The following is a 20,481-nucleotide window of genomic DNA, read 5'->3' as shown; positions in this document are numbered from 1 at the left end:
AGTGGAGTTGGAGGGTGGAGTTGGAGTGTGGAGTTGGAGGATAGAGTTAGAGTTGGAGGGTGGAGTTGGAGGGTGGAGTTGGAGAGTGGATTTGGAGTTGGAGGGAGCAGGTGGAGGGTGGAGTTGGAGTTGGAGGGTGGACTTGGAGGGTGGACTTGAAGGGTGGAGTTGGAGGGTGGAGTTGGAGGGTGGAGTTGGAGTTGGAGGGTGGAGTTGGAGGGTGGAGTTGGAGGGTGGAGTTGGAGTTGGAGGGTCGAGTTGAAGTGTGGAGTTGGAGGGTGGAGTTGGAGGGTGGAGTTGGAGTGTGGAGTTGGAGTTGGAGGGTGGAGTTGGGGGGTGGAGATGGGGGGTGGGGTTTGAGTTGAAGGGTGGAGTTGGAGGGTGGAGTTGGAGTTGGAGGGTGGAGTTGGAGGGTGCAGTCGGAGGGTGGAGTCGGAGGGTGGAATTGGAGTTGGAAGGTGGAGTTGGAGTTGGAGGGTGGAGTTGGAGGGTGGAGTTGGGTGGTGGAGTTTGAGTTGGAGGGTGGAGTTGGAGTTCGAGGGTGGAGTTGGAGGGTGGAGTTGGAGTTGGACCATGGAGTTGGAGGGTGAAGTTGGAGTAGGAGGGTGGAGTTGGAGTTGGAGGGTGGAGTTGAAGGGTGGAGTTGAAGTTGGAGGGTGGAGTTGGAGTTGGAGGGTGGAGTTGGAGTTGGAGGGTGGAGTTGGCGTGTGGAGTTGGAGTTGGAGGGTGGAGTTGGAGGGTGGAGTTGGAGTTGGAGGGTGGAGTTGGAGTTGGAGGGAGGAGTTGGAGTTGGAGGATGGAGTTGGAGGGTGGAGTTGGAGTTGAAGGGTAGAGTTGGAGTTGGGGGGTGGAGTTGGAGTTGTAGGGCGGAGTTGGAGTTGGAGGGTGGAGTTGGGAGGGTGGAGTTGGAGGGTGGAGGGTGGAGTATGAGGGTGGAGTTGGAGGGTGGAGTTGGAGGATAGAGTTGGAGGGTGGAGTTGGAGTTGGAGGGTGGAGTTGGAGAGTGGAGTTAGAGTTGGAGGGAGGAGTTGGAGGGTGGAGTTGGAGTTGGAGGGTGGACTTGGAGGGTGGACTTGAAGGGTGGAGTTGGAAGGTGGAGTTGGAGGGTGGAGTTGGAGGGTGGAGTTGGACGGTGGAGTTGGAGTTGGAGGGTGGAGTTGGAGTTGGAGGGTAGAGTTGGAGGGTGGATTTGGAGTGTGGAGTTGGAGGGTGGAGTCGGAGGTTGGAGTGTGGAGTTGGAGTTGGAGGGTGGAGTTGGGGGATGGAGTTTGAGTTGGAGGGTGGAGTTGGAGGGTGGAGTTGGAGGGAGGAGTTGGAGTTGGAGGGTGGAGTTGGAGGGTGGAGTTGGAGTTGGACCGCGGAGTTGGAGGTTGGAGTTGGAGTAGGAGGGTGGAGTTGGAGTTGGAGGGTGGAGTTGGAGGGTGGAGTTGAAGCTGGAGGGTGGAGTTGGAGTTGGAGGGTGGAGTTGGAGTTGGAGGGTGGAGTTGGAGGGTGGAGTTGGAGGGTTGAGTTGGAGAGTGGAGTTGGAGTTGGAGGGAGCAGGTGGAGGGTGGAGTTGGAGTTGGAGGGTGGACTTGGAGGGTGGACTTGAAGGGTGGAGTTGGAGGGTGGAGTTGGAGGGTGGAGTTGGAGTTGGAGGGTGGAGTTGGAGGGTGGAGTTGGAGGGTGGAGTTGGAGTTGGAGGGTGGAGTTGAAGGGTGGAGTTGGAGGGTGGAGTTGGAGGGTGGAGTTGGAGTGTGGAGTTGGAGTTGGAGGGTGGAGTTGGGGGGTGGAGTTGGGGGGTGGGGTTTGAGTTGAAGGGTGGAGTTGGAGGGTGGAGTTGGAGTTGGAGGGTGGAGTTGGAGGGTGGAGTCGGAGGGTGGAGTCGGAGGGTGGAATTGGAGTTGGAGGGTGGAGTTGGAGTTGGAGGGTGGAGTTGGAGGGTGGAGTTGGGGGTGGAGTTTGAATTGGAGGGTGGAGTTGGAGTTCGAGGGTGGAGTTGGAGGGTGGAGTTGGAGTTGGACCATGGAGTTGGAGGGTGAAGTTGGAGTAGGAGGGTGGAGTTGGAGTTGGAGGGTGGAGTTGAAGGGTGGAGTTGAAGTTGGAGGGTGGAGTTGGAGTTGGAGGGTGGAGTTGGAGTTGGAGGGTGGAGTTGGCGTGTGGAGTTGGAGTTGGAGGGTGGAGTTGGAGGGTGGAGTTGGAGTTGGAGGGTGGAGTTGGAGTTGGAGGGAGGAGTTGGAGTTGGAGGATGGAGTTGGAGGGTGGAGTTGGAGTTGAAGGGTAGAGTTGGAGTTGGGGGGTGGAGTTGGAGTTGGAGGGTGGAGTTGGAGTTGGAGGGTGGAGTTGGAGGGTGGAGTTGGAGTTGGAGGGTGGAGGGTGGAGTTGGAGGGTGGAGTTGGAGGGTGGAGTTGGAGGATAGAGTTGGAGTTGGAGGGTGGAGTTGGAGTTGGAGGGTGGAGTTGGAGAGTGGAGTTGGAGTTGGAGGGAGGAGTTGGAGGGTGGAGTTGGAGGGTGGACTTGGAGGGTGGACTTGAAGGGTGGAGTTGGAAGGTGGAGTTGGAGGGTGGAGTTGGAGGGTGGAGTTGGACGGTGGAGTTGGAGTTGGAGGGTGGAGTTGGAGGGAGGGTTGGAGGGTGGATTTGGAGTGTGGAGTTGGAGGGTGGAGTCGGGAGGTTGGAGTGTGGAGTTGGAGTTGGAGGGTGGAGTTGGGGGATGGAGTTTGAGTTGGAGGGTGGAGTTGGAGGGTGGAGTTGGAGGGAGGAGTTGGAGTTGGAGGGTGGAGTTGGAGGGTGGAGTTGGAGTTGGACCGCGGAGTTGGAGGTTGGAGTTGGAGTAGGAGGGTGGAGTTGGAGTTGGAGGGTGGAGTTGGAGGGTGGAGTTGAAGCTGGAGGGTGGAGTTGGAGTTGGAGGGTGGAGTTGGAGTTGGAGGGTGGAGTTGGAGTGTGGAGTTGGAGTTGGAGGGTGGAGTTGGAGGGTGGAGTTGGAGTTGGAGGGTGGAGTTGGAGTTGGAGGATGGAGTTGGAGGGTGGAGTTGGAGTTGAAGGGTAGAGTTGGTGTTGGGGGGTGGAGTTGGAGTTGTAGGGTGGAGTTGGAGTTGGAGGGTGGAGATGGAATTGGAGGGTGGAAATGGAGTTGGAGGAGGGTGGAGGTGGAGTTGGAGGGTGGAGTTTGAGGGAGGAGTTGGAGGGTGGAGTTGGCTGGAGTTGGAGTTGGAGGGTGGAGTTGGTGTTTGGAGGGTGGAGTTTGAGGGTGGAGATGGAGTTGGAGGGTGGAGTTAGAGTTGGAGGGTGCAGTTGGAGGGTGGAGTTGGAGGGTGAAGTTGAAGGGTGGAGTTGGAGTTGGAGGGTGAAGTTGGAGGGTGGAGTTGGAGTAGGAGGGTGGAGTTGGAGTTGGAGGGTGGAGTTGGAGGGTGGGGTTGGAGTTGGAGGGTGGAGTTGGAGGGTGGAGTTGGAGTTGAGGGTGGAGTTGGAGTGTGGAGTTGGAGTGTGGAGTTGGAGGGTGGAGTTGGAGGGTGGAGTTGGAGTTGGAGGGTGGTTTTGGAGTTGGAGGATGGAGTTGGAGGGTGGAGTTGGAGGGTGGAGTTGGAGTTGGAGGGTGGAGTTGGAGGGTGGAGTTGGAGGGTGGAGTTGGAGTTGGAGGGTGGAGTTGGAGGGTGGAGTTGGAGTTGCAGGGTGGAGTTGGAGGGTGGAGTCGGAGGGTGGAGTCGGAGGGTAGAGTTGGAGTTGGAGGTGGAGTTGGAGTTGGAGGGTGGAGTTGGAGGGTGGAGTTGGGGGGTGGAGTTTGAGTTGGAGGGTGGAGTTGGAGTTCGAGGGTGGAGTTTGAGTTGGACCGTGGAGTTGGAGGGTGAAGTTGGAGTAGGAGGGTGGAGTTGGAGTTGGAGGGTGGAGTTGGAGGGTGGAGTTGAAGTTGGAGGGTGGAGTTGGAGTTGGAGGGTGGAGTTGGAGTTGGAGGGTGGAGTTGGCGTGTGGAGTTGGAGTTGGAGGGTGGAGTTGGAGGGTGGAGTTGGAGTTGGAGGGTGGAGTTGGAGTTGGAGGGAGGAGTTGGAGTTGGAGGGTGGAGTTGAAGGGTGGAGTTGGAGTTGAAGGGTAGAGTTGGAGTTGGGGGGTGGAGTTGGAGTTGTAGGGCGGAGTTGGAGTTGGAGGGTGGAGTTGGAGGGTGGAGTTGGAGGGTGGAGTTGGAGTTGGAGGGTGGAGGGTGGAGTTTGAGGGTGGAGTTGGATGGAGTTGGAAAGTGGAGTTGGAAAGTGGAGTTGGAGGGTGGAGTTGGAGGGTGGAGTTGGAGGATAGAGTTGGAGTTGGAGGGTGGAGTTGGAGTTGGAGGGTGGAGTTGGGAGGGGAGTTGGAGTTGGAGGGAGGAGTTGGAGGGTGAAGTTGGAGTTGGAGGGTGGACTTGGAGGGTGGACTTGAAGGGTGGAGTTGGAAGGTGGAGTTGGAGGGTGGAGTTGGAGTTGGAGGGTGGAGTTGGACGGTGGAGTTAGAGTTGGAGGGTGGAGTTGGAGTTGGAGGGTGGAGTTGGAGGGTGGATTTGGAGGGTGGAGTTGGAGGGTGGAGTCGGAGGTTGGAGTGTGGAGTTTGAGTTGGAGGGTGGAGTTGGGGGGTGGAGTTTGAGTTGGAGGGTGGAGTTGGAGGGTGGAGTTGGAGGGAGGAGTTGGAGTTGGAGGGTGGAGTTGGAGGGTGGAGTTGGAGTTGGACCGCGGAGTTGGAGGTTGGAGTTGGAGTAGGAGGGTGGAGTTGGAGTTGGAGGGTGGAGTTGGAGGGTGGAGTTGAAGGGTGGAGTTGAAGCTGGAGGGTGGAGTTTGAGTTGGAGGGTGGAGTTGGAGTTGGAGGGTGGAGTTGGAGTGTGGAGTTGGAGTTGGAGGGTGGAGTTGGAGGGTGGAGTTGGAGTTGGAGTTGGAGGGTGGAGTTGGAGTTGGAGGATGGAGTTGAAGGGTGGAGTTGGAGTTGAAGGGTAGAGTTGGTGTTGGGGGGTGGAGTTGGAGTTGTAGGGCGGAGTTGGAGTTGGAGGGTGGAGTTGGAATTGGAGGGTGGAAATGGAGTTGGAGGAGGGTGGAGGTGGAGTTTGAGGGTGGAGTTTGAGGGTGGAGTTTGAGGGTGGAGTTGGCTGGAGTTGGAGTTGGAGGGTGGAGTTGGTGTTTGGAGGGTGGAGTTGGAGGGTGGAGTTGAGTTGGAGGGTGGAGTTAGAGTTGGAGGGTGCAGTTGGAGGGTGGAGTTGGAGTTGGAGGGTGAAGTTGAAGGGTGGAGTTGGAGTTGGAGGGTAGAGTTAGAGGGTGGAGTTGGAGTAGGAGGGTGGAGTTGGAGTTGGAGGGTGGAGTTGGAGGGTGGGGTTGGAGTTGGAGGGTGGAGTTGGAGGGTGGAGTTGGAGTTGAGGGTGGAGTTGGAGTGTGGAGTTGGAGTGTGGAGTTGGAGGGTGGAGTTGGGAGGGTGGAGTTGGAGTTGGAGGGTGGTGTTGGAGTTGGAGGATGGAGTTGGAGGGTGGAGTTGGAGGGTGGAGTTGGAGTTGGAGGGTGGAGTTGGAGGGTGGAGTTGGAGGGTGGAGTTGGAGTTGGAGTTGGAGGGTGGAGTGGTGGGGGTGGGTGGGTTGGAGGGTAGAGGGTGGAGTTGGAGGTTGGAGTTGGAGGTTGGAGTTGGAGGGTGGAGTTGGAGTTGGAGGGTGGAGTTGGAGGGTGGAGTTGGAGGGTGGAGTGGAGGTTGGAGTTGGAGGGTGGAGTTGGAGTTGGAGGGTAGAGTTGGAGTGGAGGGTGGAGTTGGAGTTGGAGGGTGGAGTAGCAGGGTGGAGTTGGAGTTAGAGGGTGGAGGGTGGAGTTGGAGGGTGGAGTTGGACTTGGAGGGTGGAATTGGAGGGTGGAGTTAGAGTTGGAGGGTAGAGTTGGAGGGTGGAGGTGGAGTTAGAGGATGCAGTTGGAGGGTGGAGTTGGAGGGTGGAGTTGGAGGGTGGAGTTGGAGTAGGAGGGTGGAGTTGGAGTTGGAGGGTGGAGTTGGAGGGTGGAGTTGGAGTTGGAGGGTGGAGTTGGAGTTGAGGGTGGAGTTGGAGTGTGGAGTTGGAGTTGGAGGGTGGTGTTGGAGTTGGAGGATGGAGTTGGAGGGTGGAGTTGGAGGGTGGAGTTGGAGTTGGAGGGTAGGAGTTGGAGGGTGGAGTTGGAGGGTGGAGTTGGAGTTGGAGGGTGGTGTTGGAGTTGGAGGATGGAGTTGGAGGGTGGAGTTGGAGGGTGGAGTTGGAGTTGGAGGGTGGAGTTGGAGGGTGGAGTTGGAGGGTGGAGTTGGAGTTGGAGGGTGGAGTTGGAGGGTAGAGGGTGGAGTTGGAGGATGGAGTTGGAGGGTGGAGTTGGAGGGTGGAGGGTGGAGTTGGAGGGTGGAGTTGGAGGGGGAGTTGAGGTTGGAGTTTAAGGGTGGAGTTGGAGTTGGAGGGTGGAGTTGGAGGGTGGAGTTGGAGTTGGAGGGTGGAGTTGGATTGGAGGGTGGAGTTGGAGTTGGAGGGTGGAGTAGCAGGGTGGAGTTGGAGTTCAGATGGTGGAGGGTGAAGTTGGAGGGTGGAGTTGGACTTGGAGGGTGGAGTTGGGGGGTGGAGTTACAGTTGGAGGGTGGAGTTGGAGGGTGGAGGTGGAGTTGGAGGGTTGAGGTGGAGTTGGAGGATGGAGTTGGAGGGTGGAGTTGGAGGGTGGAGTTGGAGTTGGAGGGTAGAGTTGGAGTTGGAGGGTGGAGTTGGAGGGTGGAGTTGTAGTTGGAGGGTGGAGTTGGAGGGTGGAGTTGGAGGGTGGAGTTGGAGGGTGGAGGGTGGAGTAGGACGGTGAAGTTGGAGGGTAGAGTTGGAGTTGGAGGGTGGAGTTGGAGTTGGAGGGTGGAGTTGGAGGGTGGAGTCGGAGGGTGGAGTTGGAGTTGGAGGGTGGAGTTGGAGTTGGAGTTGGAGTGGGAGGGTGGAGTTGGAGTTGGAGGGTGGAGTTGGAGGGTGGAGTTGGAGTTGGAGGGTGGAGTTGGGGGGTGGGGTTTGAGTTGAAGGGTGGAGTTGGAGGGTGGAGTTGGAGGGTGGAGTTGGAGGGTGGAGTCGGAGGGTGGAGTTGGAGTTGGAGGGTGGAGTTGGAGTTGGAGTTGGAGTTGGACGGTGGAGTTGGAGGGTGGAGTTGGGGGGTGGAGTTTGAGTTGGAGGGTGGAGTTGGAGTTCGAGGGTGGAGTTGGAGGGTGGAGTTGGAGTTGGACCATGGAGTTGGAGGGTGAAGTTGGAGTAGGAGGGTGGAGTTGGAGTTGGAGGGTGGAGTTGGAGGGTGGAGTTTAAGTTGGAGGGTGGAGTTGGAGTTGGACGGTGGAGTTGGAGTTGGAGGGTGGAGTTGGCATGTGGAGTTGGAGTTGGAGGGTGGAGTTGGAGGGTGGAGTTGGAGTTGGAGGGTGGAGTTGGAGTTGGAGGGTGGAGTTGGAGGGTGGGGTTGGAGTTGGAGGGTGGAGTTGGAGTAGGAGGGTGGAGTTGGAGTTGGAGGGTGGAGTTGGAGGGTGGGGTTGGAGTTGGAGGGTGGAGTTGGGAGGGTGGATTTGGAGTTGAGGGTGGAGTTGGAGTGTGGAGTTGGAGTGTGGAGTTGGAGGGTGGAGTTGGAGGGTGGAGTTGGGACTTGGAGGGTGGTGTTGGAGTTGGAGGATGGAGTTGGAGGGTGGAGTTGGAGGGTGGAGTTGGAGTTGGAGGGTGGAGTTGGAGGGTGGAGTTGGAGGGTGGAGTTGGAGTTGGAGGGTGGAGTTGGAGGGTGGAGTCGGGAGGGTGGAGTCGGAGGGTGGAGTTGGAGTTGGAGGGTGGAGTTGGGTGGTGGGTGGAGTGGAGGGTGGAGTTGGGGGGTGGAGTTTGAGTTGGAGGGTGGAGTTGGAGTTCGAGGGTGGAGTTGGAGGGTGGAGTTGGAGTTGGACCGTGGAGTTGGAGGGTGAAGTTGGAGTAGGAGGGTGGAGTTGGAGTTGGAGGGTGGAGTTGGAGGGTGGAGTTGAAGTTGGAGGGTGGAGTTGGAGTTGGAGGGTGGAGTTGGAGTTGGAGGGTGGAGTTGGCGTGTGGAGTTGGAGTTGGAGGGTGGAGTTGGAGGGTGGAGTTGGAGTTGGAGGGTGGAGTTGGAGTTGGAGGGAGGAGTTGGAGTTGGAGGATGGAGTTGGAGGGTGGAGTTGGAATTGAAGGGTAGAGTTGGAGTTGGGGGGTGGAGTTGGAGTTGTAGGGCGGAGTTGGAGTTGGAGGGTGGAGTTGGAGTTGGAGGGTGGAGGGTGGAGTTTGAGGGTGGAGTTGGAAAGTGGAGTTGGAAAGTGGAGTTGGAGGGTGGAGTTGGAGGGTGGAGTTGGAGGATAGAGTTGGAGTTGGAGGGTGGAGTTGGAGTTGGAGGGTGGAGTTGGAGAGTGGAGTTGGAGTTGGAGGGTGGACTTGGAGGGTGGACTTGAAGGGTGGAGTTGGAAGGTGGAGTTGGAGGGTGGAGTTGGGTTGGAGGGTGGAGTTGGACGGTGGAGTTGGAGTTGGAGGGTGGAGTTGGAGTTGGAGGGTGGAGTTGGAGGGTGGATTTGGAGGGTGGAGTTGGAGGGTGGAGTCGGAGGTTGGAGTGTGGAGTTGGAGTTGGAGGGTGGAGTTGGGGGGTGGAGTTTGAGTTGGAGGGTGGAGTTGGAGGGTGGAGTTGGAGGGAGGAGTTGGAGTTGGAGGGTGGAGTTGGAGGGTGGAGTTGGAGTTGGACCGCGGAGTTGGAGGTTGGAGTTGGAGTAGGAGGGTGGAGTTGGAGTTGGAGGGTGGAGTTGGAGGGTGGAGTTGAAGCTGGAGGGTGCAGTTGGAGTTGGAGGGTGGAGTTGGAGTTGGAGGGTGGAGTTGGAGTGTGGAGTTGGAGTTGGAGGGTGGAGTTGGAGGGTGGAGTTGGATTTGGAGGGTGGAGTTGGAGTTGGATGATGGAGTTGGAGGGTGGAGTTGGAGTTGAAGGGTAGAGTTGGTGTTGGGGGGTGGAGTTGGAGTTGTAGGGCGGAGTTGGAGTTGGAGGGTGGAGTTGGAATTGGAGGGTGGAAATGGAGTTGGAGGAGGGTGGAGGTGGAGTTTGAGGGTGGAGTTTGAGGGTGGAGTTGGAGGGTGGTGTTGGCTGGAGTTGGAGTTGGAGGGTGGAGTTGGTGTTTGGAGGGTGGAGTTGGAGGGTGGAGTTGGAGTTGGAGGGTGGAGTTAGAGTTGGAGGGTGCAGTTGGAGGGTGGAGTTGGAGTTGGAGGGTGGAGTTGGAGGGTGGAGTTGGAGTAGGAGGGTGGAGTTGGAGTTGGAGGGTGGAGTTGGAGGGTGGGGTTGGAGTTGGAGTGTGGAGTTGGAGGGTGGAGTTGGAGTTGAGGGTGGAGTTGGAGTGTGGAGTTGGAGTGTGGAGTTGGAGTGTGGAGTTGGAGGGTGGAGTTGGAGGGTGGTGTTGGAGTTGGAGGATGGAGTTGGAGGGTGGAGTTGGAGGGTGGAGTTGGAGTTGGAGGGTGGAGTTGGAGGGTGGAGTTGGAGGGTGGAGTTGGAGTTGGAGGGTGGAGTTGGAGGGTGGAGTAGGAGGGTAGAGGGTGGAGTTGGAGGTTGGAGTTGGAGGGTGGAGTTGGAGGGTGGAGGGTGGAGTTGGAGGGTTGAGTTGGAGGTTGGAGTTGGAGGGTGGAGTTTGAGTTGGAGGGTGGAGTTGGAGGGTGGAGTTGGAGGGTGGAGTTGGAGGTTGGAGTTGGAGGGTGGAGTTGGAGTTGGAGGGTGGAGTTGGAGTGGAGGGTGGAGTTGGAGTTGGAGGGTGGAGTAGCAGGGTGGAGTTTGAGTTAGAGGGTGGAGGGTGGAGTTGGAGGGTGGAGTTGGACTTGGAGGGTGGAATTGGAGGGTGGAGTTAGAGTTGGAGGGTAGAGTTGGAGGGTGGAGGTGGAGTTGGAGGGTGCAGTTGGAGGGTGGAGTTGGAGTTGGAGGGTGGAGTTGGAGGGTGGAGTTGGAGTAGGAGGGTGGAGTTGGAGTTGGAGGGTGGAGTTGGAGGGTGGAGTTGGAGTTGGAGGGTGGAGTTGGAGGGTGGAGTTGGAGTTGAGGGGGGAGTGGAGTGTGGAGTTGGAGTGTGGAGTTGGAGTGTGGAGTTGGAGGGTGGAGTTGGAGGGAGGAGTTGGAGTTGGAGGGTGGTGTTGGAGTTGGAGGGTGGAGTTGGAGGGTGGAGGGTGGAGTTGGAGGGTGGAGTTGGAGGGTGGAGTTGGAGTTGGAGGGTGGAGTTGGAGGGTGGAGTTGGAGTTGGAGGGTGGAGTTGGATTGGAGGGTGGAGTTGGAGTTGGAGGGTGGAGTAGCAGGGTGGAGTTGGAGTTAGAGGGTGGAGGGTGGAGTTGGAGGGTGGAGTTGGACTTGGAGGGTGGAGTTGGAGGGTGGAGTTAGAGTTGGAGGGTGGAGGTGGAGTTGGAGGGTTGAGGTGGAGTTGGAGGATGGAGTTGGAGGGTGGAGTTGGAGGGTGGAGTTGGAGTTGGAGGGTAGAGTTGGAGTTGGAGGGTGGAGTTGGAGGGTGGAGTTGTAGTTGGAGGGTGGAGTTGGAGGGTGGAGTTGGAGGGTGGAGTTGGAGGGTGGAGGGTGGAGTAGGAGGGTGAAGTTGGAGGGTAGAGTTGGAGTTGGAGGGTGGAGTTGGAGTTGGAGGGTGGAGTTGGAGGGTGGAGTCGGAGGGTGGAGTTGGAGTTGGAGGGTGGAGTTGGAGTTGGAGTTGGAGTGGGAGGGTGGAGTTGGAGTTGGAGGGTGGAGTTGGAGGGTGGAGTTGGAGTCGGAGGGTGGAGTTGGAGGGTGGAGTTGGAGTTGGAGGGTGGAGTTGGAGGGTGGAGTTGGAGTTGGAGGGTGGAGTTGGAGGGTAGAGGGTGGAGTTGGAGGATGGAGTTGGAGGGTGGAGTTGGAGGGTGGAGGGTGGAGTTGGAGGGTGGAGTTGGAGTTGGAGGGTGGAGTTGGAGGGTGGAGGGTGGAGTTGGAGGGTGGAGTTGGAGGGTGGAGTTGGAAGGTGGAGGGTGGAGTTGGAGGGTGGAGTTGGAGGGTGGAGTTGTAGTTGGAGGGTGGTGTTGGAAGGTGGATTTGGAGGTTGGAGTTGGAGTTGGAGTGTGGATGGTGGAGTTGGAGGGTGGAGTTGGAAAGTGGAGTTGGAGAGTGGAGTTGGAGGGTGGAGTTGGAGTTGGAGTTGGAGTTGGAGGGTGGAGTTGGAGGGTGAAGTTGGAGTTGGAGGGTGGACTTGGAGTTGGAGGGTGGACTTGGAGGGTGATCTTGAAGGTTGGAGTTGGAGGGTGGAGTTGGAGAGTGGAGTTGGAGGGTGGAGTTGGAGTTGGAGGGTGGAGTTGGAGGGTGGAGTTGGAGTTGGAGGGTGGAGTTGGAGTTGGAGGGTGGAGTCGGAGGGTGGAGTTGAAGGGTGGAGTTGGAGTGTGGAGTTGGAGGGTGGAGTTGGAGGGTAGAGTTGGAGTTGGAGGGTGGAGTTGGAGGGTGGAGTTGGAGGTTGGAGTTGGAGGTTGGAGTTGGAGTGTGGAGTTGGAGTTGGAGGGTGGAGTTGGAGTTGGAGGGTGGAGTTGGAGGGTAGAGTTGGAGGGTAGAGTTGAAGTTGGAGGGTAGATTTGGAGGGTAGAGTTGGAGGGTGGAGTGGGAGGGTGAAGTTAGAGGGTGGAGTTGGAGGGTAGAGTTGGAGGGTGGAGTTGGAGGGTGGAGTTGGAGGGTGGAGTTGAAGGGTAGAGTTGGAGGGTGGAGTTGGAGGGTGGAGTTGAAGGGGAGAGTTGGAGTTGGAGTTGGAGGGTGGAGGGGGAGGGTGGAGTTGGAGGGTGGAGTTGGAGGGTAGAGTTGGAGTTGGAGGGTGGAGTTGGAGTTGGAGGGTGGAGTTAGAGGGTGGAGTTGGGGGTGGAGCGTGGGTGCGAGAGCGAGAAAGAGATGTAGAGAGAGGGGTAGGAGGAAAAAAAACACACCAGTGGTGCTAATGAGTAATAGGTGTGATGTGCACAATTCCGTTATAAAAGGCTCGATGTTGAGTCGCCTTTGAAACTTCTTTTGGAATCGGACGCCCACCTTCCCGTAAGTATTTGTTGCTTGATGAGGATATAGGAGACTAATAGAGGCTAAGTATTTGCATGTAATTTTATTATAAATTACTCTAAGCTTGGGCTTAATGTGACGTTTCAGAGTGTAAATATAAAAGCAAGTTTCGAGCTTTCATTGACGTATCGGGCACCCTTAAGTAAAATATTAGCAAGTTACTGTTTAAAGATGGCGGTGGCTGGAGATATTGCAATTGGCGCTGTCGCCGCGCTACTCCGAAAGAAGGGCTTGCCAGTCACATTACACCCAAAGCGGGGTTCGCCTGCAATGTTATACCCAAAACGGAGGTTGCCTGTGTAATCACTTGTACACATAGGATAACAAGCTCTCGGCATTGCTGTGGCGGGGTGGCAGGGGGCTGGAGCGGGAGCCATTCCTTTGAAGTCTGATGCGGCGGACGGGGGAGGGGCAGACTTTGAAGTGTGATTAGCTTGCTTAATCTCCACAACGGCCCCAGCAGCGCTTGAATGCCTGGCTTCACCTTGGGGGTGCCCAGGAGTGGACATCTCACAGGGAAAGCCAGGAAGGGTTGCACAGCGGTATACGTACAGCGCCAGGAGACCCCGAAATGGGGTGACAGTTGCCCTTTACAAGTATCCATACATTTACATTCACATTTACATTTTACATTGGGGGGAGCGACAGCTTTGAAGTCTGATGAGGCACAGACAAATGGTGGTGTGACGTGGCTGGCCTCGTGCAGGCGCCTGTCTTACATGAACTGTGCGTAATCTGCACGTTTGGTAGAGTTTTTAAAGTGCTCACTATAATTCTCGCCTATCTGTCCCTGCGGGATAGAAATAGTCGAGACCTAAAAAGGATTTCTTTAAGGGACATTATGGCTCTCTACTAAAATCAGTAAGCATACAACAATATAAAAAAGATATTTTAGAATATTTAATTTCTGGTAAGTTATGCAAGTACTAATACCCCCTCCGACCCCAATGCACTGTTCATGATCTCACACTGAGTCTCCCTACTGTGCAGTGTCGGTATTTGAACTCTTCAACATCAACAATCTTGTGTTCTCATGGGAAAGATGGTTCAGCATATTAAGGTATCTCTATTAATCACTGCATGACCTATGGGACAATTTCCAGAGTCCAGGCAAGGTGTCTTGGCCTCTCGACCCTCAGAGGTGGATACATGGAGTGGGTTATAGTCACGTGATGTTTACAGTCAATGGAAATGACGTACACTAGGGGATGGACTAAGAAGAAAATAGCCTTAGGTACCAAATAAAGGTGGTCACAATTCTTGTATAGGATAAGCATCTTTTAATGTCTTTGTATGGCCCTGGCCAATTTTAATGAAGATTTGTAGCAAGTAGTGCTCATTAAGATATTTAAACACTAATCAGGTTAAATCAGATTGACTTAAAGGGAACTTCATAGGGTCCATCTTGCACATATTAGTGATAAGTGGTGCATTTTAATCACTTTGGGTTGATAATCCCCAGAAGAGGAATACAATAGCAACTTGATTAAGAATGTGGGAGTTTTCCAATTCCCACAATATATTTTGTGAATAATGTGCTACTTTTTTTTATTTATTTTCATTTTTTAGGACTCATAAAAGACCCTACGAGATTACAACAACATTACAGTAGGTGAACAACAATCATAGTACATGGTAGACTTTGAAATATTACCATATACGCATATACAAAGTTATACCGGATCTTACTTGTTATCATGACTATGGCTAGATGTAAATATGTATACATTGATACCTAGCAGGATATAGAATTGTATAACATAAACATAACGGTGTGGTAGGACCCAGGGGGATATTTAAAGACCAAGCTCTAGGAACCAACCCCAGGAATACATGACAACAAAAGAGTTCCAGAGGGTCAAGGACAGAGTGTGAATCTGCAATGAGCAAAAAACAATCAGAAACTAGACGACCCCAAACCGACTACTGAGGCGGTACACAATGACAACCTAGTGGATAATCAAGAATACAGTGGATGCTCGAAAGTACCCATCAGTCACCACTCGAGACCGCCCTTCATCATTTGGGATTTTCTGAAACCATCCATATAAGTAGGTGGTGTACAAACGTGAGGAGACTAGATGGTAAGTAGTACTCCCCCGCTGAATAGTAAAGGTATGGTTTATCACTTTCTAAGACTGGTAAGTGGTTAAGGCGTGGTGTGGCTGAGGGTGTGCAGTGCAAACCAAAGTTAATGTGAAAAAATTAGAAGAAAATGTGTCTAAAATTGGATAAGGGAGCATGGAAACGACTTTATTGAGATAATGCTCGCTTTGCCAAATTAAAAGTTATTATGTAAAGACAGTTTGAAAAATGCGCTGTCAAGAGATGGAACCAGGCCAACATGTTTCAGCAATTCACGGACATAGTTGTCCTTGCTTTCATCAGGACCTCATAATAATCAAGCGCTACTGCAACCAAATTAAATAAGTGAGTATAAAAAACAGACAAGTATTACAATTCACCTGCAGTCTCCAGGTAAAAAGAGTTATGTCCTAACTCACAGCTAGTGTCGTTCACTGTAAAATCATAAAGACAAGGGTCAGTTCTCTGACTAATTTAAATGCTCACTCAAACTCACACACAATGGAACTAGGTATACATAGTGTAGACCTTAGATCAAGTCAAAAAAATGACTGCTCATACTCCTAAAGGTAGTTAGGTTAAGTACTCAATATCAGGATATTAATTTGTATGCCCAATAGAATAAAGACACATCTTACCATAGTCTGTGGGACGTGAAGACCTCACCTCACCTGGCAGCGGCTCAGGATTAGAGTGAAGCACCGCTCTAAGAAACATGCAAACCAAGGGGAAACATGTTTACCACACTGTGCAAACAAACCTTACATCAACAGAAACCCTCCGTCACCCAACTTGAAAGTAGAGCGAGTCAAGGGTATTATTTCACAGCCCAATGTTTTAAAAGTAGTAGTAGGCCTGATAAAATTATCAAATGACTCAGCGCCCAATGGGACCACTGATGCATTCTTTACTGAATTCTGAGAACAAAGTCTATATGCTTAAACAGTACAAAATCTGCTTGGATGGGAACGCGTTTTCCGCGTCGACATTATTGTGCACAAACAGCGAAAACGGATTGCAAAAGCTTCAATTGTGCAAGATAGACTCAAAAAATGCCCAAGTATTAGTTCGCGCTAATGCAAACCCTAGACAGACTCACCTAACCGTCGGTACTTCCTTGCCGGCGTCTGAACCGACTGGGGAGGCACCGAACAGCTAGGAGGTCCGTCGTTAAAAGGAGAACGCTGATTGGCTCAGCGTTCACGTGACCGGCACATACTCGGTTCTGATTCGTTGACGCGAATAAAGAGATCGCGCTGGCTATTGGTTGTTAGACATCACCAAGGTGATCGGAGTCAAAATGATGCCATCCGACCGATTCTCGGTTACATTATATCGTATATAGAAATAGTTGGAGTTCGAGGGTGGAGTTGGAGGGTGGAGTTGGAGTTGGACCGTGGAGTTGGAGGGTGAAGTTGGAGTAGGAGGGTGGAGTTGGAGTTGGAGGGTGGAGTTGGAGGGTGGAGTTGAAGTTGGAGGGTGGAGTTGGAGTTGGAGGGTGGAGTTGGAGTTGGAGGGTGGAGTTGGCGTGTGGAGTTGGAGTTGGAGGGTGGAGTTGGAGGGTGGAGTTGGAGTTGGAGGGTGGAGTTGGAGTTGGAGGGAGGAGTTGGAGTTGGAGGATGGAGTTGGAGGGTGGAGTTGGAATTGAAGGGTAGAGTTGGAGTTGGGGGGTGGAGATGGAGTTGTAGGGCGGAGTTGGAGTTGGAGGGTGGAGTTGGAGTTGGAGGGTGGAGGGTGGAGTTTGAGGGTGGAGTTGGAAAGTGGAGTTGGAAAGTGGAGTTGGAGGGTGGAGTTGGAGGGTGGAGTTGGAGGATAGAGTTGGAGTTGGAGGGTGGAGTTGGAGTTGGAGGGTGGAGTTGGAGAGTGGAGTTGGAGTTGGAGGGTGGACTTGTAGGGTGGACTTGAAGGGTGGAGTTGGAAGGTGGAGTTGGAGGGTGGAGTTGGGTTGGAGGGTGGAGTTGGACGGTGGAGTTGGAGTTGGAGGGTGGAGTTGGAGTTGGAGGGTGGAGTTGGAGGGTGGATTTGGAGGGTGGAGTTGGAGGGTGGAGTCGGAGGTTGGAGTGTGGAGTTGGAGTTGGAGGGTGGAGTTGGGGGGTGGAGTTTGAGTTGGAGGGTGGAGTTGGAGGGTGGAGTTGGAGGGAGGAGTTGGAGTTGGAGGGTGGAGTTGGAGGGTGGAGTTGGAGTTGGACCGCGGAGTTGGAGGTTGGAGTTGGAGTAGGAGGGTGGAGTTGGAGTTGGAGGGTGGAGTTGGAGGGTGGAGTTGAAGCTGGAGGGTGCAGTTGGAGTTGGAGGGTGGAGTTGGAGTTGGAGGGTGGAGTTGGAGGGTGGAGTTGGATTTGGAGGGTGGAGTTGGAGTTGGATGATGGAGTTGGAGGGTGGAGTTGGAGTTGAAGGGTAGAGTTGGTGTTGGGGGGTGGAGTTGGAGTTGTAGGGCGGAGTTGGAGTTGGAGGGTGGAGTTGGAATTGGAGGGTGGAAATGGAGTTGGAGGAGGGTGGAGGTGGAGTTTGAGGGTGGAGTTTGAGGGTGGAGTTGGAGGGTGGTGTTGGCTGGAGTTGGAGTTGGAGGGTGGAGTTGGTGTTTGGAGGGTGGAGTTGGAGGGTGGAGTTGGAGTTGGAGGGTGGAGTTAGAGTTGGAGGGTGCAGTTGGAGGGTGGAGTTGGAGTTGGAGGGTGGAGTTGGAGGGTGGAGTTGGAGTAGGAGGGTGGAGTTGGAGTTGGAGGGTGGAGTTGGAGGGTGGGGTTGGAGTTGGAGTGTGGAGTTGGAGGGTGGAGTTGGAGTTGAGGGTGGAGTTGGAGTGTGGAGTTGGAGTGTGGAGTTGGAGTGTGGAGTTGGAGGGTGGAGTTGGAGGGTGGTGTTGGAGTTGGAGGATGGAGTTGGAGGGTGGAGTTGGAGGGTGGATTTGGAGTTGGAGGGTGGAGTTGGAGGGTGGAGTTGGAGGGTGGAGTTGGAGTTGGAGGGTGGAGTTGGAGGGTGGAGTAGGAGGGTAGAGGGTGGAGTTGGAGGTTGGAGTTGGAGGGTGGAGTTGGAGGGTGGAGGGTGGAGTTGGAGGGTTGAGTTGGAGGTTGGAGTTGGAGGGTGGAGTTTGAGTTGGAGGGTGGAGTTGGAGGGTGGAGTTGGAGGGTGGAGTTGGAGGTTGGAGTTGGAGGGTGGAGTTGGAGTTGGAGGGTGGAGTTGGAGTGGAGGGTGGAGTTGGAGTTGGAGGGTGGAGTAGCAGGGTGGAGTTTGAGTTAGAGGGTGGAGGGTGGAGTTGGAGGGTGGAGTTGGACTTGGAGGGTGGAATTGGAGGGTGGAGTTAGAGTTGGAGGGTAGAGTTGGAGGGTGGAGGTGGAGTTGGAGGGTGCAGTTGGAGGGTGGAGTTGGAGTTGGAGGGTGGAGTTGGAGGGTGGAGTTGGAGTAGGAGGGTGGAGTTGGAGGGTGGAGTTGGAGGGTGGAGTTGGAGTTGGAGGGTGGAGTTGGAGGGTGGAGTTGGAGTTGAGGGTGGAGTTGGAGTGTGGAGTTGGAGTGTGGAGTTGGAGTGTGGAGTTGGAGGGTGGAGTTGGAGGGAGGAGTTGGAGTTGGAGGGTGGTGTTGGAGTTGGAGGGTGGAGTTGGAGGGTGGAGGGTGGAGTTGGAGGGTGGAGTTGGAGGGTGGAGTTGGAGTTGGAGGGTGGAGTTGGAGGGTGGAGTTGGAGTTGGAGGGTGGAGTTGGATTGGAGGGTGGAGTTGGAGTTGGAGGGTGGAGTAGCAGGGTGGAGTTGGAGTTAGAGGGTGAAGGGTGGAGTTGGAGGGTGGAGTTGGACTTGGAGGGTGGAGTTGGAGGGTGGAGTTAGAGTTGGAGGGTGGAGGTGGAGTTGGAGGGTTGAGGTGGAGTTGGAGGATGGAGTTGGAGGGTGGAGTTGGAGGGTGGAGTTGGAGTTGGAGGGTAGAGTTGGAGTTGGAGGGTGGAGTTGGAGGGTGGAGTTGTAGTTGGAGGGTGGAGTTGGAGGGTGGAGGGTGGAGTAGGAGGGTGAAGTTGGAGGGTAGAGTTGGAGTTGGAGGGTGGAGTTGGAGTTGGAGGGTGGAGTTGGAGGGTGGAGTCGGAGGGTGGAGTTGGAGTTGGAGGGTGGAGTTGGAGTTGGAGTGGGAGGGTGGAGTTGGAGTTGGAGGGTGGAGTTGGAGGGTGGAGTTGGAGTTGGAGGGTGGAGTTGGAGGGTGGAGTTGGAGTTGGAGGGTGGAGTTGGAGGGTGGAGTTGGAGTTGGAGGGTGGAGTTGGAGGGTAGAGGGTGGAGTTGGAGGATGGAGTTGGAGGGTGGAGTTGGAGGGTGGAGGGTGGAGTTGGAGGGTGGAGTTGGAGGGGGAGTTGGAGGTTGGAGTTGGAGGGTGGAGTTGGAGTTGGAGGGTGGAGTTGGAGGGTGGAGTTGGAGGGTGGAGTTGGATTGGAGGGTGGAGTTGGAGTTGGAGGGTGGAGTAGCAGGGTGGAGTTGGAGTTAGAGGGTGGAGGGTGGAGTTGGAGGGTGGAGTTGGACTTGGAGGGTGGAGTTGGAGGGTGGAGTTAGAGTTGGAGGGTGGAGTTGGAGGGTGGAGGTGGAGTTGGAGGGTTGAGGTGGAGTTGGAGGATGGAGTTGGAGGGTGGAGTTGGAGGGTGGAGTTGGAGTTGGAGGGTAGAGTTGGAGTTGGAGGGTGGAGTTGGAGGGTGGAGTTGTAGTTGGAGGGTGGAGTTGGAGGGTGGAGTTGGAGGGTGGAGTTGGAGGGTGGAGTTGGAGGGTGGAGGGTGGAGTAGGAGGGTGAAGTTGGAGGGTAGAGTTGGAGTTGGAGGGTGGAGTTGGAGTTGGAGGGTGGAGTTGGAGGGTGGAGTCGGAGGGTGGAGTTGGAGTTGGAGGGTGGAGTTGGAGTTGGAGTTGGAGTGGGAGGGTGGAGTTGGAGTTGGAGGGTGGAGTTGGAGGGTGGAGGGTGGAGTTGGAGGGTGGAGTTGGAGGGTGGAGTTGGAAGGTGGAGGGTGGAGTTGGAGGGTGGAGTTGGAGGGTGGAGTTGTAGTTGGAGGGTGGTGTTGGAAGGTGGATTTGGAGGTTGGAGTTGGAGTTGGAGTGTGGATGGTGGAGTTGGAGGGTGGAGTTGGAAAGTGGAGTTGGAGAGTGGAGTTGGAGGGTGGAGTTGGAGTTGGAGTTGGAGGGTGGAGTTGGAGGGTGAAGTTGGAGTTGGAGGGTGGACTTGGAGTTGGAGGGTGGACTTGGAGGGTGATCTTGAAGGTTGGAGTTGGAGGGTGGAGTTGGAGAGTGGAGTTGGAGGGTGGAGTTGGAGTTGGAGGGTGGAGTTGGAGGGTGGAGTTGGAGTTGGAGGGTGGAGTTGGAGTTGGAGGGTGGAGTCGGAGGGTGGAGTTGAAGGGTGGAGTTGGAGTGTGGAGTTGGAGGGTGGAGTTGGAGGGTAGAGTTGGAGTTGGAGGGTGGAGTTGGAGGGTGGAGTTGGAGGTTGGAGTTGGAGGTTGGAGTTGGAGTGTGGAGTTGGAGTTGGAGGGTGGAGTTGGAGTTGGAGGGTGGAGTTGGAGGGTAGAGTTGGAGGGTGGAGTTGAAGTTGGAGGGTAGATTTGGAGGGTAGAGTTGGAGGGTGGAGTGGGAGGGTGAAGTTAGAGGGTGGAGTTGGAGGGTAGAGTTGGAGGGTGGAGTTGGAGGGTGGAGTTGGAGGGTGGAGTTGAAGGGTAGAGTTGGAGGGTGGAGTTGGAGGGTGGAGTTGAAGGGGAGAGTTGGAGTTGGAGTTGGAGGGTGGAGGGGGAGGGTGGAGTTGGAGGGTGGAGTTGGAGGGTAGAGTTGGAGTTGGAGGGTGGAGTTGGAGTTGGAGGGTGGAGTTAGAGGGTGGAGTTGGGGGTGGAGCGTGGGTGCGAGAGCGAGAAAGAGATGTAGAGAGAGGGGTAGGAGGAAAAAAAACACACCAGTGGTGCTAATGAGTAATAGGTGTGATGTGCACAATTCCGTTATAAAAGGCTCGATGTTGAGTCGCCTTTGAAACTTCTTTTGGAATCGGACGCCCACCTTCCCGTAAGTATTTGTTGCTTGATGAGGATATAGGAGACTAATAGAGGCTAAGTATTTGCATGTAATTTTATTATAAATTACTCTAAGCTTGGGCTTAATGTGACGTTTCAGAGTGTAAATATAAAAGCAAGTTTCGAGCTTTCATTGACGTATCGGGCACCCTTAAGTAAAATATTAGCAAGTTACTGTTTAAAGATGGCGGTGGCTGGAGATATTGCAATTGGCGCTGTCGCCGCGCTACTCCGAAAGAAGGGCTTGCCAGTCACATTACACCCAAAGCGGGGTTCGCCTGCAATGTTATACCCAAAACGGAGGTTGCCTGTGTAATCACTTGTACACATAGGATAACAAGCTCTCGGCATTGCTGTGGCGGGGTGGCAGGGGGCTGGAGCGGGAGCCATTCCTTTGAAGTCTGATGCGGCGGACGGGGGAGGGG

The sequence above is a fragment of the Lissotriton helveticus genome, chromosome 1_2 (genome assembly GCF_964261635.1).
Source record: "Lissotriton helveticus chromosome 1_2, aLisHel1.1, whole genome shotgun sequence".
Lineage (NCBI taxonomy): Eukaryota > Metazoa > Chordata > Amphibia > Caudata > Salamandridae > Lissotriton > Lissotriton helveticus.
This window is presented reverse-complemented; position numbering follows the sequence as displayed.